This window comes from Aegilops tauschii, chromosome 1 (assembly GCF_002575655.3).
Source record: "Aegilops tauschii subsp. strangulata cultivar AL8/78 chromosome 1, Aet v6.0, whole genome shotgun sequence".
Taxonomy (NCBI): Eukaryota; Viridiplantae; Streptophyta; class Magnoliopsida; order Poales; family Poaceae; genus Aegilops; species Aegilops tauschii.
The window spans coordinates 146,390,913-146,404,655 of record NC_053035.3 but is presented as its reverse complement, the minus strand read 5'-3'; positions in this window follow the sequence as shown (position 1 = coordinate 146,404,655).

Sequence of the window (13,743 nt, the reverse complement as noted above, 5' to 3'; positions counted from 1 at the left end):
CATTGTCGCGGCGACCATGAGCTCGCCGGGAGCTCGGGCACGGCGATGGCGAGCAGGAGCTGTGGGCAGGTCTTGGTGACGGCAGCGGGCGTGCGACCGAGGGGGCCCAGCGGTGACGGGGTGTAGGCAAGCGGGCAGCAGGCGCAGGAGCGGAGCACCGGTGCAGGGGCGAAGAACCGCCGGGAGAAGCGGCGGGATGCTGAGTGAGTAGCGCTAGCCACGGGTAGCGGGCACGGTGGTCGGAGCTCGGATGTGCGCAGGTGTGGTGTTGTGGCTCGAATTCGAGCAAGTGAAGCAGCCAGGTGGCGTCTACGGACCACCACGAGCACACTTGTGTGCTCGATTTGGCCCAAGTCATGCGCTGCCCACGATGACGACATGGCCGGAGGTAGGGAGCTTGCGGTCATGGCGGAGCTACGCCCTAGAGGACGAAAGAGACGGCGAGTATAAGGGAGAAAGGTGTGGGGGCTCACTACGGTCGGAGAGTAGGGGACGACGAGGTCAGGGATGACTTGGCCGCAGCGAATCAGCGACGAGTAGCTCCTGGCACCGAGGACGAAGACAGGATGATGGTGACGAGTTGGGGCAGCGAGGCAACGGACCCAAGGGGTGGAGAGGACCAGCACGATGTGGTGGTTCTTCTGCTCATGCTAGCACGAAGAGGGGAGGCCGGTGGCCACGACAACGATGACGAGCTTGGCGACGGTGGTTCAGCCATGTATGCGAAAGATGAAAGTAGCGCAAGGGGGAGAGGGGAAGAATGCTAGGGTTCGGCCTGGGTGTTCGAGGGAGGACTTGTAGGCGACGAGGAGGAGCTGGATGGCCGGCATGTGGCCATCCATGGCCATGGACATGTGAGGGGAAGCCACCCAGCCTCCTATGAACAGGAGGTGGAAGATGAGAGGGGGACTTGGGCTGTTTTCTGTTAGATGGGCCAAGTGGAGTAGATTAGGTCTGTTGTTTTGTTTCTTTTTTCTTTTATTCATGCTTTATACTGATATGTTTTATTTTCTATTTATTATAGTTTTATAAAATATAAAATCAGTTCCTAAAATAGTATTAATACTTATTCGAATGCCACAATAACTTGAGCACCCAAACAAGTTAGTTTAACATATTAGATATGATAAAAGGCATTTAATTATTGGTTTTAGCTACTGTTTATTAACTTTAGAGCATTCAATTATTTTATAAAAGTGTGGTTTCTCCACCAGTACTTCCTATGGATTATTTGGCACCTTACGAACACTTTTGTTTTAATGTTTGAAATCTTTTACCGTTTATCTCGATTTTGAATTTTGAATTCGAACGGGATTTGAATCAGAGTGAGTTTAGTAACAATAACAGTGGCGACGTGGCATCATTAGTAGACGGTTGTTGTAGCTTAATTATCCGGGCGTCACACAACCCCTCCGAGCTGGGCCGGCCCATCTCCCCAATCGAACCACCGGCCTCACGTATCGAGGAGCATTTGAGTAACCACCACGCCACATAGGCCAATCTTGTAAGTTACATCTTCTTTCGTCTATTCTTCATTCCTTTTTCTTTTCCCCCTTTTCATTCTCTTTTTTTTCTTTTTTTTCTTCCTTACTCGATGGAAAAAAATCGAATTCTTGTACTTTTTTATTCAAATCAATGAACTTTTATCCTTCTTTCGATAAACTTTTTTCAAAGTAGATGAACTTTTTTAATTATTTGATGAAGTTTTCCTCAAAATCGATTAACTTTTTTCAAATTGATGAACTTTTTTCTTTTCATTGAATTTTTTTAAAATTGATAAACTTGTTTCAAATTTGATGATTTTTTTCAAAATCGATGAACTTCTTTCAAATTTGATGATTTTTTTTAAAATTGGTGAATTTTTTTTCGAATTTGTGAACTCTTTTTTGAAATTTCATGATTTTTTATCAATGTCATTGAAGTTTTTCTTAAATCCATGAACTTTTTTCAAATTTGTGATATTTTTTCATAATCGATGAACTTTTAATTTTTTTAAAAGTTAACATGGTCAACTACGAGAGGTCAATGGTCAATGCTCAACTGACGCCCCAAGTTTTTTTTGAGAATCAACTGATGCCCGAGCAAGGAGGGAGTTTTTGTTGTTGAAATTTATGCTTTCTTTTTTGAAATAGTTTATACTAGTCAAATAGATGTGTGCCTTGGTGATCCTACTGGTTGTTGCAATGGGCCGTCAAAGTTAATGTCGCTGGTTCGAATCCCCACTCTACCAAGTTGTTGCACGCTTCCATTTTTCGAGTCTGTTTTTCCAGACATTTTCTAGGCCGGCCCACTGTGTGTCTCTTGTTTGCTAGCAGCCCTAACCGGCGCTTAAAGTGCCGAGTAGGAGGGAACCTCCTATTTGACACATTTTGCGTCAACACAGAGGAGCGACTCACAAGGGCGAGCACAACTGGGCCGACCCAATAGAGGCTGCCGCGAGCGCTCTAAACTAGTTTCGGCACAGTAGCCGCTAAAATCCACGATAAAAAACATACGCTCGCATGGGTTCGATCTCAGGATCTCATGTACCTGTGCTTGCATTGCTAGCCAACAGAGCCAATTCAAGGAAATATGCTCTAGAGGAAATAATAAAGATGTTATTTATATTTCCTTATATCATGATAATGTTTATTATTCATGCTAGAATTGTATTAACCGGAAACTTGATACATGTGCGAATACATAGACAAAACAAAGTGTCCCTAGTATGCCTCTACTTGACTAGCTCGTTAATCAAAGATGGTTAAATTTTCTGACCATAGACATATGTTGTCATTTGATGAACGGGATCACATCATTAGGAGAATGTTGTGATGGACAAGACCCATCCGTTAGCGTAGCATGTTGATCCTTCAGTTTTATTGCTATTGCTTTCTTCATGACTTATTCATATTCCTTTGACTATGAGATTATGCAACTCCCGAATACTGGAGGAACACCTTGTGTGCTATCAAACATCACAACATACCTGGGTGATTATAAAGATGCTCTACAAGTGTCTCCAAAGGTGTTTGTTGGGTTGGCATAGATCGAGATTAGGATTTGTCACTCCGAGTATCGGAGAGGTATCTCTGGCCCCTCTCGGTAATGCACATCATGATAAGCCTTGCAAGCAATGTGACTAATGAGTTAGTTGCGAGATGATGCATTATGGAATGAGTAAAGAGACTTGCCGGTAACGAGATTGAACTAGGTATGAGGATACCGACGATCGAATCTCGGGCAAGTAACATACCGATGACAAAGGGAATGACGTATGTTGTCATTGTGGTTTGACCGATAAAGATCTTCGTAGAATATGTAGGAACCAATATGAGCATCTAGGTTCCGATATTGGTTATTGACCGGAGATGTGTCTTGGACATGTCTACATAGTTCTCGAACCCGTAGGGTCCGCACGCTTAACGTTCAATGGCGATTTGTATTATGAGTTATGTGTTTTGGTGACCAAAGATTGTTCGGAGTCCCGGATGATATCACGGACATGACGAGGAGTCCCAAAATGGTCGAGAGGTAAAGATTGATATATTGGAAGGTAGTATTCGGACACCGGAAGGGTTCCGGAGTGTATCGGGTACATACCGGAGTACCACAGGGGTTACCGGAACCCCCCGGGGAAACATATGGGCCATAGGAGGGAGGCTAACCAGCCCACAAGGGGCTGGTGTGCCCCCCACAAGGGTGGAGGCCGAATTGGACTAGGGAAGGGGCGCCACCCCCCTTTCCTTCTCCTACTCCCTCTCCTTCGCCTTTTCCCCCTCCGGTAGAAAGGAAAAAAGGGGGGCCGAATCCTACTAGGACTGGAGTCCTAGTAGGACTCCCCTCTCCTTGGCACGCCCCTGGTGGCCGGCCTCCTCCCCTCCTTCTTTATATACAGGGGCAGGGGGCACCCCAAAGCACATCAATTGTTCTCTTAGCCGTGTGTGGTGCCCCCCTCCACAGTTCACTCCTCCGGTCATAGCGTCGTAGTGTTTAGGCGAAGCCCTACGCGGATCACATCACCATCACCGTCACCACGCCGTTGTGCTGACGAAACTCCCCCTCGACCCTCTGCTGGATCAAGAGTTCCAGGGATGTCATCGAGCTGAACGTGTGCTGAAATCGGAGGTGTCGTACGTTCGGTACTAGATCGGTTGGATCGTGGAGACGTTCGACCACATCAACTGCGTTAACCTAACACTTCCGTTTTTGGTCTACGAGGGTACGTGGACACACTCTCCCACTCTCGTTGTTATGCATCTCCTAGATAGATCTTGCGTAATCGTAGGAATTTTTTTGAAATTGCATGCTACGTTCCCCAACAGTGGCATCCGAGCCAGGTCTATGCGTAGATGATATGGACGAGTAGAACACAAAGAGTTGTGGGCGATAATAGTCATACTGCTTACCACCAACGTCTTAATTTGATTCGGCGGTATTGTTGGATGAAGCGGCCCAGACCAACCTTACATGACCACATTCATGAGACCAGTTCCATCGACAGACTTGCAACTTGTTTTGCATAAAGGTGGCTGGCGGGTGTCTGTTTCTCCAACTTTAGTTGAATCAAATTTGACTATGACCGGTCCTTATTGAAGGTTAAAACAACACACTTGACAAAAAATCGTTGTGGTTTTGACGCGTAGGTAAGAACGGTTCTTGCTAGAAGCCCGTAGCAGCCACATAAACCTTGCAACAACAAAGTAGAGGACGTCTGACTTGTTTTTGCAGGGCATGTTGTGATGTGATATGGTCAAGACGTGAGGAGATATAAGTTGTTGTATGAGATGATCATGTTTTGCAAAAGTTATCGGCAACTGGCAGGAACCTTATAGTTATCGCTTTATCGTATGAAATGCAATCGCCATGTAATTGCTTTACTTTATCACTAAGCGGTAGCTATAGTCGTAGAAGCAATAGTTGGCGAGACGACAACGACGCTACGATGGAGATCAAGGTGTCAAGCCGGTGACGATGGAGATCATGACGTTGCTTTGGAGATGGAGGTCAAAGGCACAAGATGATGATGGCCATATCATGTCACATATTTTGATTGCATGTGATGTTTATCACCGTTGCGACAGTTCGTCGTGCTGAGACACCACGTGATGATCGGGTGTGATAAGCTCTACGTTCACATACAACGGGTGCAAGACAGTTTTGCATGTGCAGAATACTCGGGTTAAACTTGAGGAGCATAGCATGTACAGACATGGCCTCAGAACACTGAGACCGAAAGGTCGAACGTGAATCATATAGTAGATATGATCAACATAGAGATGTTCACCATTGAAACCTACTCCATCTCACGTGATGATCGGACATGGTTTAGTTGATATGGATCACGTGATCATTTAGATGACTCGAGGGATGTCTATCTAAGTGGGAGTTTTCAAGTAATATGATTAATTGAACTTAAATTTATCATGAACTTAGTCCTGATAGTATTTGCATATCGATGTTGTAGATCAATAGCTCGTGTATAGCTTCCCCATTTTATTTATGATATGTTCCTAGAGAAAACTAAGTTGATAGATGATAGTAGCAATGATGCGGACTAGGTCCATGATCTCAGGATTATCCTCATTGCTGCACAGAAGAATTATGTCCTTGATGCACCGCTAGGTGACAGAACAATTGCAGGAGCAGATGCAGATGTTATGAATGTTTGACAAGATCGGTATGATGACTACTTAATAGTTTAGTGCACCATGCTTTACGGCTTAGAACCGGGACTTCAAAAATGTTTTGAACGACATGGAGCATATGAGATGTTCCAAGAGTTGAAATTGGTATTTCAGACTCATGCCCGTGTTAAGAGGTATGAGACCTCTGACAAAGTACTTTGCCTACAAATGGAGGAGAATAGCTCAGCTAGTGAGCATATGCTCAGAATGTCTGGGTACTACAATCGCTTGAATCAAGTGGGAGTTAATCTTCCAGATAAGATAGTGATTGACAAAGTTCTCTAGTCACTATCACCAAGTTACTAGAACTTCATGATGAGCTATAATATGCGAGGGATGACGAAAACGATTCCCAAGCTCTTCGCAATGCTGAAATCAGCGAAGGTAGAAATCAAGAAAAAGCATCAAGTGTTGATGGTTAACAAGACCACTAGTTTCAAGAAAAGGGCAAGGGAAAGAAAGGGAAAACTTCAAAAGAATGGCAAGAAAGTTGCCACTCCCATAAAGAAGCCCAAAGCCAGACCCAAGCCTGAAACTGAGTGCTTCTACTACAAAAGAAATGGTCACCGGAAGTGGAACTGCCCTAGATACTTGGCGGATAAGAAGGATGGCAAAGTGAACAAAGGTATATTTGATATACATATTATTGATGTGTACTTTACTAGTGTTTATAGCAATCCCTTGGTATATGATACTGGTTCAGTTGCTAAGAGTAGTAACTTGAAATAGGAGTTGCAAGATAAACAGAGACTAGTTAAGGACGAGGTGATGATGTGTGTTGGAAGTAATTCCAAGGTTGATACGATCACCATCGCACACTCCCTCTACCTTCGTGATTAGAATTGAACCTAAATAAATGTTATTTGGTGTTTGCGTTGAGCATTAATATGATTAGATCATGTTTATTGCAATACGGTTATTCATTTAAGTCAGAGAATAATTGTTGTTCTGTTTATATGAATAAAACCTTCTACGGCCATACACCCAATGTGAATGGTTTATTGAATCTCGATCGTAGTGATACACATATTCATAATATTGATGCCAAAAGATGCAAAGTTGATAATGATAGTGCAACATATTTGTGGCACTGCCGTTTAGGTCATGTTGGTGTAAAGCGCATGAAGAAACTCCATGCTGATGGGCTTTTGGAATAGCTTGATTATGAATCACTTGATGCTTGTGAACCATGCCTCATGGGTAAGATGACTAAGACTCCGCTCTCCGAAACAATGGAGCGAGCCACTGACTTATTGGGAATAATACATACAGATGTATGCGGTCCGATGAGTGTTGAGGCTCGCGGCGGGTATCAATATTTTCTGACCTTCACAAACGATTTGAGCAGATATGGGTATATCTACTTAATGAAACATAAGTTTGAAACATTTGAAAAGTTCAAACAATTTCAGAGTGAAGTAGAAAATCTTCCTGACAAGAAAATAAAGTTTCTACGATCTGATCGCAGAGGCGAATATTTGAGTTACGAGTTTGGTCTTTATATGAAACAATGTGGAATAGTTTCGCAACTCACGCCACCTAGAACACCACAGCGTAATGGTGTGTCTGAACGTCGTAACCGCACTTTATTAGATATGGTGCGATCTATGATGTCTCTTACCGATTTACCACTATCGTTTTGGGGTTATGCATTAGAGACAGTTGCATTCACGTTAAATAGGGCACCATCTAAATCCGTTGAGACGACATCGTATGAACTGTGGTTTGGCAAGAAACCTAAGTTGTCGTTTCTTAAAGTTTGGGGTTGCAATGCTTATGTGAAAAAGGCTTTAGCCTGATAAGCTCGAACCTAAATCGGAGAAATGCATCTTCATATAATACCCAAAAAGAAATTGTTGGGTACACCTTCTATCACAGATCCGGAGGCAAGAATTTTTGCTAAGAATGGATCCTTTCTAGAGAAGGAGTTTCTCTCGAAAGAAGTGCGTGGGAGGAAGGTAGAACTTGATGAGGTAGTTGTACCTTCTCTCGAGTTGGAAAGTAGTTCATCACAGAAATCAGTTCCAGTGATGCCTACACCAATTAGCAAGGAAGTTAATGATGATGATCATGAAACTTCAGATCAAGTTACTATTGTACCTCGTAGGTCAACCAGAGTATGTTCCGCACTAGAGTTGTACGGTAATCATGTTCTGGAAGTCATGTTACTAGACCATGACGAACCTATGAACTGTGAGGAAGCGATGATGAGCCCAGATCCCGCGAAATGGCTTGAGGCCATGAAATCTGAGATGGGATCCATGTATGAAAACAAAGTATGGACTTTGGTTGACTTGCCCGATGATCGGCAAGCCATAGAGAATAAATGTATCTTCAAGAGGAATACGGAAACTGATGGTAGTGTTACTGTCTACAAAGGTCGACTTATCGCAAAAGGTTTTCAACAAGTTCAAGGTGTTGACTACTATGAGATTTTCTCACTCGTAGTGATGCTTAAGTCTGTCAGAATCATGTTAGCAATTGCCACATTTTATGAAATCTGGCAAATGGATGTCAAAACTACATTCCTTAATGGATTTCTTAAAGAAGAGTTGTATATGATGCAACAAGAAGGTTTTGTCAATCCTAAAAGTGCTAACAAAATGCGCAAGCTCCAGCGATCCATCTATAGACTGGTGCAAGCATCTCGGAGTTGGAATATACGCTTTGGTGAGTTGATCAAAGCATATAATTTTATACAGACCTGCGGTGAAGCCTGTATTTACAAGAAAGTGAGTGGGAGCACTACAATCTTTCTGATAAGTATATGTGAATGACATATTGTTGATCGGAAATGATGTAGAATTTTCTGGAAAGCATAAAGGAGTGTTTGAAAGGAGTTTTTCAAAGAAAGACCTCGGTGAAGCTGCTTACATATTGAGCATCAAGATCTATAGAGATAGATCAAGACGCTTGATAAGTTTTTTCAATGAGTACATACCTTGACAAGATTTTGAAGTAGTTCAAAATGGAACAGTCAAAGAAGGAGTTTTTGCCTGTGTTGCAGGTGTGAAGTTGAGTAAAGACTCAAAACCCGACCACGGCAGAAAATAGAAAGAGAATGAAAAGTCATTCCCTATGCCTCAGTCATAGGTTCTATAAAGTATGCTATATTGCGTACCAGACCTATTGTGTACCTCACAATGGGTTTGGCAAGAGGGTACAATAGTGATCCAGGAGTGGATCACGGGACAGCGGTCAAAATTATCCTTAATGGAATAAGGATATGTTTCTCGGTTATGGAGCTGACAAAAAGTTCGTCGTAAAAGGTTACGTCGATGCAAGCTCTGACACTGATCCGGATGACTCTAAGTCTCAGTCTGGATACATATTGATAGTGGGAGCAATTAGCTAGAGTAGCTCCGGGCAGAGCTTTGAAGACATAGAAATTTGCAAAATACATACGGATCTAAATGTGGCAGACCCGTTGACTAAACTTCTCTCACAAGCAAAACATGATCACACCTTAGTACTCTTTGGGTGTTAATCACATGGCGATGTGAACTAGATTATTGACTCTAGTAAACTCTTTGGGTATTGGTCACATGGAGATGTGAACTATAGAGTGTTAAATCACATGACGATGTGAACTATTGGTGTTAAATCACATGGCGATGTAAACTAGACTATTGACTCTACTGCAAGTGGGAGACTGAAGGAAATATGCCCTAGAGGCAATAATAAAGATGTTATTTATATTTCCTTATATCATGATAGATGTTTATTATTCATGCTAGAATTGTATTAACCGGAAACTTGATACATGTGTGAATACATAGACAAAACAAAGTGTCCCTAGTATGCCTCTACTTGACTAGCTCGTTAATCAAAGATGGTTAAGTTTCCTGACCATAGACATGTGTTGTCATTTGATGAACGATATCACATCATTAGGAGAATGATGTGATGGACAAGACCCATCTGTTAGCTTAGCATAATGATCCTTCAGTTTTATTGCTATTGCTTTCTTCATGACTTATACATATTCCCTTGACTATGAGATTATGCAACTCTCGAATACCGGAGGAACACCTTGTGTGCTATCAAACGTCACAACGTAACTGGGTGATTATAAAGATGCTCTACAGGTGTCTCCGAAGGTGTTTGTTGGGTTGGCATAGATCGAGATTAGGATTTGTCACTCCGAGTATCGGAGAGGTATCTCTGGGCCCTCTCGGTAATGCACATCATGATAAGCCTTGCAAGCAATGTGACTAATGAGTTAGTTGCGGGATGATGCATTATGGAACGAGTAAAGAGACTTGCCGGTAACGAGATTGAACTAGGTATGAGGATACGACGATCGAATCTCGGGCAAGTAACATACCGATGACAAAGGGAATGACGTATGTTGTCATTGTGGTTTGACCGATAAAAAGATCTTCATAGAATATGTAGGAACCAATATGAGCATCCAGGTTCCGCTATTGGTTATTGACCGGAGATGTGTCTCGGTCATGTCTACATAGTTCTCGAACCCGTAGGGTCCACACGCTTAACATTCAATGACGATTTGTATTATGAGTTATGTGCTTTGGTGACTGAAGATTGTTCGGAGTCCCGGATGAGATCACGGATATGACGAGGAGTCTCGAAATGGTCGAGAGGTAAAGATTGATATATTGGAAGGTAGTATTCGGACACCGGAAGGGTTCCGGAGTGTATCGGGTACATACCGGAGTACCGTAGGGGTTACCGGAACCCCCCGGGGAAAGATATGGGCCATATGGGCCATAGGAGGGAGGCTAACCAGCCCACGAGGGGCTGGTGCGCCCCCCACAATGGAGGAGGCCGAATTGGACTAGGGGAGGGGATGCCACCCCCTTTCCTTCTCCTACTCCCTCTCCTTCCCCTTTTCCCCCTCCGATAGAAAGGAAAAAAGGGGGGCGAATCCTACTAGGATTGGAGTCCTAGTAGGACTCCCCTGTCCTTGGTGCGCCCCTGGTGGCCGGCTCCTCCCCTCCTCCTTTATATACAGGGGCAGTGGCAGAGCCGGGGGGGCGAGTGGGGGCCAGACCCCCCTATCGATCGGCCCCCCTCAACGATACTCAGCGGGGACTAGCGATGGACCATGAGAATTAGTTGCCTAGCTTGACTCCTGTTGCTAATTGATATTTTGCCTGTCGGATGTGGGGTTCCGGCAAACCCTTAAGGTTCGAACACTGGGGTGCGCGCGAAGTCTTTCCCTCCTACCGATCTACGCCCTGGCTCGCTAAGATCTCGCGGACAAACTCGACGAACTCACAACACAGAGAGACACGAGGTTTATACTGGTTCGGGCCACCGTTGTGGTGTAATACCCTACTCTAGTGTGGTGGTGGTGGATTGCCTCTAGGGCTGATGATGAACAGTACAAGGGAAGAACAGCCTCCTCGGGTTGAGGTGTTCTTGTGCTTGTCGAACTTGTGTGTGTGAGAGCTCGACCAGTTCAACCTTCCGCCCCTACTGTGGTGGATAGTTCTACTTATATAGGCCTTGGTCCTCTTCCCAAATATTGTGTGGGAAGGGAGCCGACAACGGCGGGCAAATTTGAAGGGGGACAGCTAGTACAAGCTATCCTGACAAAAGTGGTCTTCGCCTGCAAAAGGCTCTGGTGGTGACGCCGTCTTGGGCTCCACGATGACCTCCGTCTGGCCGTCCTCCTGGTCTTGGTCTCGTTGCACCAATATAGCAACCTTTGCCTGATGCCTCGGTACTCCTCGCCTGCGCCGGCCTCCTTAGCACCAAAGAGGAAACAAGGACACTGCGCGCGCTGGCGCCCGCCTGGTGTCCTTCGTCATGGCTCACGTCACGAGAGTCTCGTGAGGTTTGCCCCGCCTTGATATCTCCGCTCCCCGTGAGCCTGCCTGACTAGGCCACTCCTGAGGAGGTCTTGCGCCGTCCGCCTCGCGAGTCTTGGCCCCTCGCGAGGGTGTTGGATGCCTTGCTGATGAAGATGGGCCGTACGGCCTGCTGGCTTAGCCACGCCATGGGCCGCAGGCAGGCAGGTCTGGGGACCCCCGTTCCCAGAACGCCGACAGTAGCCCCCGGGCCCAAGGTGCGCTCGGGCTTGGCTTCGTGGCGAAGCCAAGGGTCAAGTTCGGAGCTCCGCGGGCCCCAAAAGCCTGCGACCTCGGTTGACGCGTGGTGGTTGATTGGACGTGGGCGTCTTCGTTTCCCCACGCTGCCTCGGCAACTGCACGACTTGACAAGTCCTTGTGACATGCAAGGAAAACCATCATTACCTGCAATCGTGGGAGACGCCGGTTGGCCTTCTTCCGCTATAAATGGGGAGGGGGCGGAGCCCCCGTCGCCCATCTCTTCCTCGCTTGCTTGCTCCTTCTTCCTCCTTGCTCCGCTGCTAATAACAATGGCGCCCATCAGAAGGTTCTCCGCCGAAGAGAAGGGAAAGGCCCCCCGCGATGATCCGGGGCCACTTCCACCGAAGAAGAGGTCGATCCACCGCTGTGACAAGGCGGCGATGCAGGTGGTGACGAGGCCCTGGTGCGAGCGGCCTCCTCCGGGGTATCCACTACCCTTGTACGCCCGAGCCGAGGGCTCAGGAGGACGGAGCGACGAGCAGCGCTGCCCACGCCGCGTTCGGGGTCGCCGCGCCACAGCGACGCGCGCCGTCGCCCCCGGAATCCATGCCGCGGACTCCTCGCGCGAGCTGGTGCTGTGGGCGCCGATGCCTCCAAGCTCCTGGATCCGCTTCCCGCGGTTCATCTCCGACGTGATGCGGCCGAGGGGGGCTCTCGAGCTCAGGTTGCAGCACGCTGACTGCAGCGCTCCGGCTACAGGAGCAGAGATCAAAGCGGTCCCCTCCGGCAAGATCTTCATGACTCGCGGCTGGGGCGAGATCGCACGGGTCTGCCGTGCGAGGGGCACCCTCACGATCCACTTTGAGTTCGATGGTGCCTCCACGCTCTTCTTCAAGGTCTTCAATGCGGAGGGCCGCCGCCTGGAGTGCTGCCCCGGAGAGGAGCGCCAAGCTGACGCGCGCTCCGCTCGCGGCCACTCCGGCAGCAGCAGCCCTTGGGAGTCCAGCAGCTCTTCTGAGCTCTATGAGACTCCAGAGACGAGCGATGACAGCTACATGCCCTCGAGCTCTCGCCGCGTTCGGGGCAGAGCTGCGGAGTCCGGCCGTCGCCGCCGCTGATCTGGATGGGGTTGGCGCCGGCCTCCCGTGGCCCACTGTTGATGATGGCGTCTGCCACGGGAGGGTGTAGATAGGATCCCCCTTAGTTTAGCTTTTGTTTCCTGCGAAGAATCATGAATCATGTGGCACCCCGGCTCAGAGCGACCGGTTTACCATGCATTGCCAGCCCAGAGACCATCTCTTCTGGCAACACACAACATCTTGGTACAGAAAACAACCGCTTTATTGATGCTAGTGGAATAGAGTTCATATTACAACAGTTGTCGAGGCCAAGCGGCACACCCGGTGCGGCTGAACAATATGTACATTATTTAGTGAACATAAAGGGGCCTCGACAACGTGGTAGCGGAATAACGTCGTAGCGGAAGCTCCATATCACAGGGACACCAATGTGGACACGATCTAGACTCGAGCAGCGCTCCTCTCCAACGAGACTTTCCTGAAATCTGGCATGACACGCCAGGTCAGTACATTGAATGCACTTGCAAGCTCACAACAGGCATAATCATAATGGCAAACAATATCATGATACTTAACCAATTATTAATAATGCAACACTATATGTCAAACATGTTGTGATCATGCTCGAACGTCCCTCGGGACAACTTACCCACCGTGATCATTCTCGGATCACAAACAAGCCACCAACGTGGTCTTAACAAGAGTAACTCGTGATCCATACGGCGATCACAACCACGACCAATATCTGGTCCCGAATATCTCGATGGCCTTTCTGCCATCCTCAACAATGCAAAGTTCATAGCTTAGTGTGCACATTTTATTAAACGTTGACTCATGGTGGGACCTACTACAAGGTGTCCGTGACCGTGGACTCGGCTATGGATAGATTATACACTCTACAGAGGTAGCACACTATACCCACACCACGGAACCCATGGCCTCGCACTCCCATTCGGGTGGACCAACGGCATTCCGACG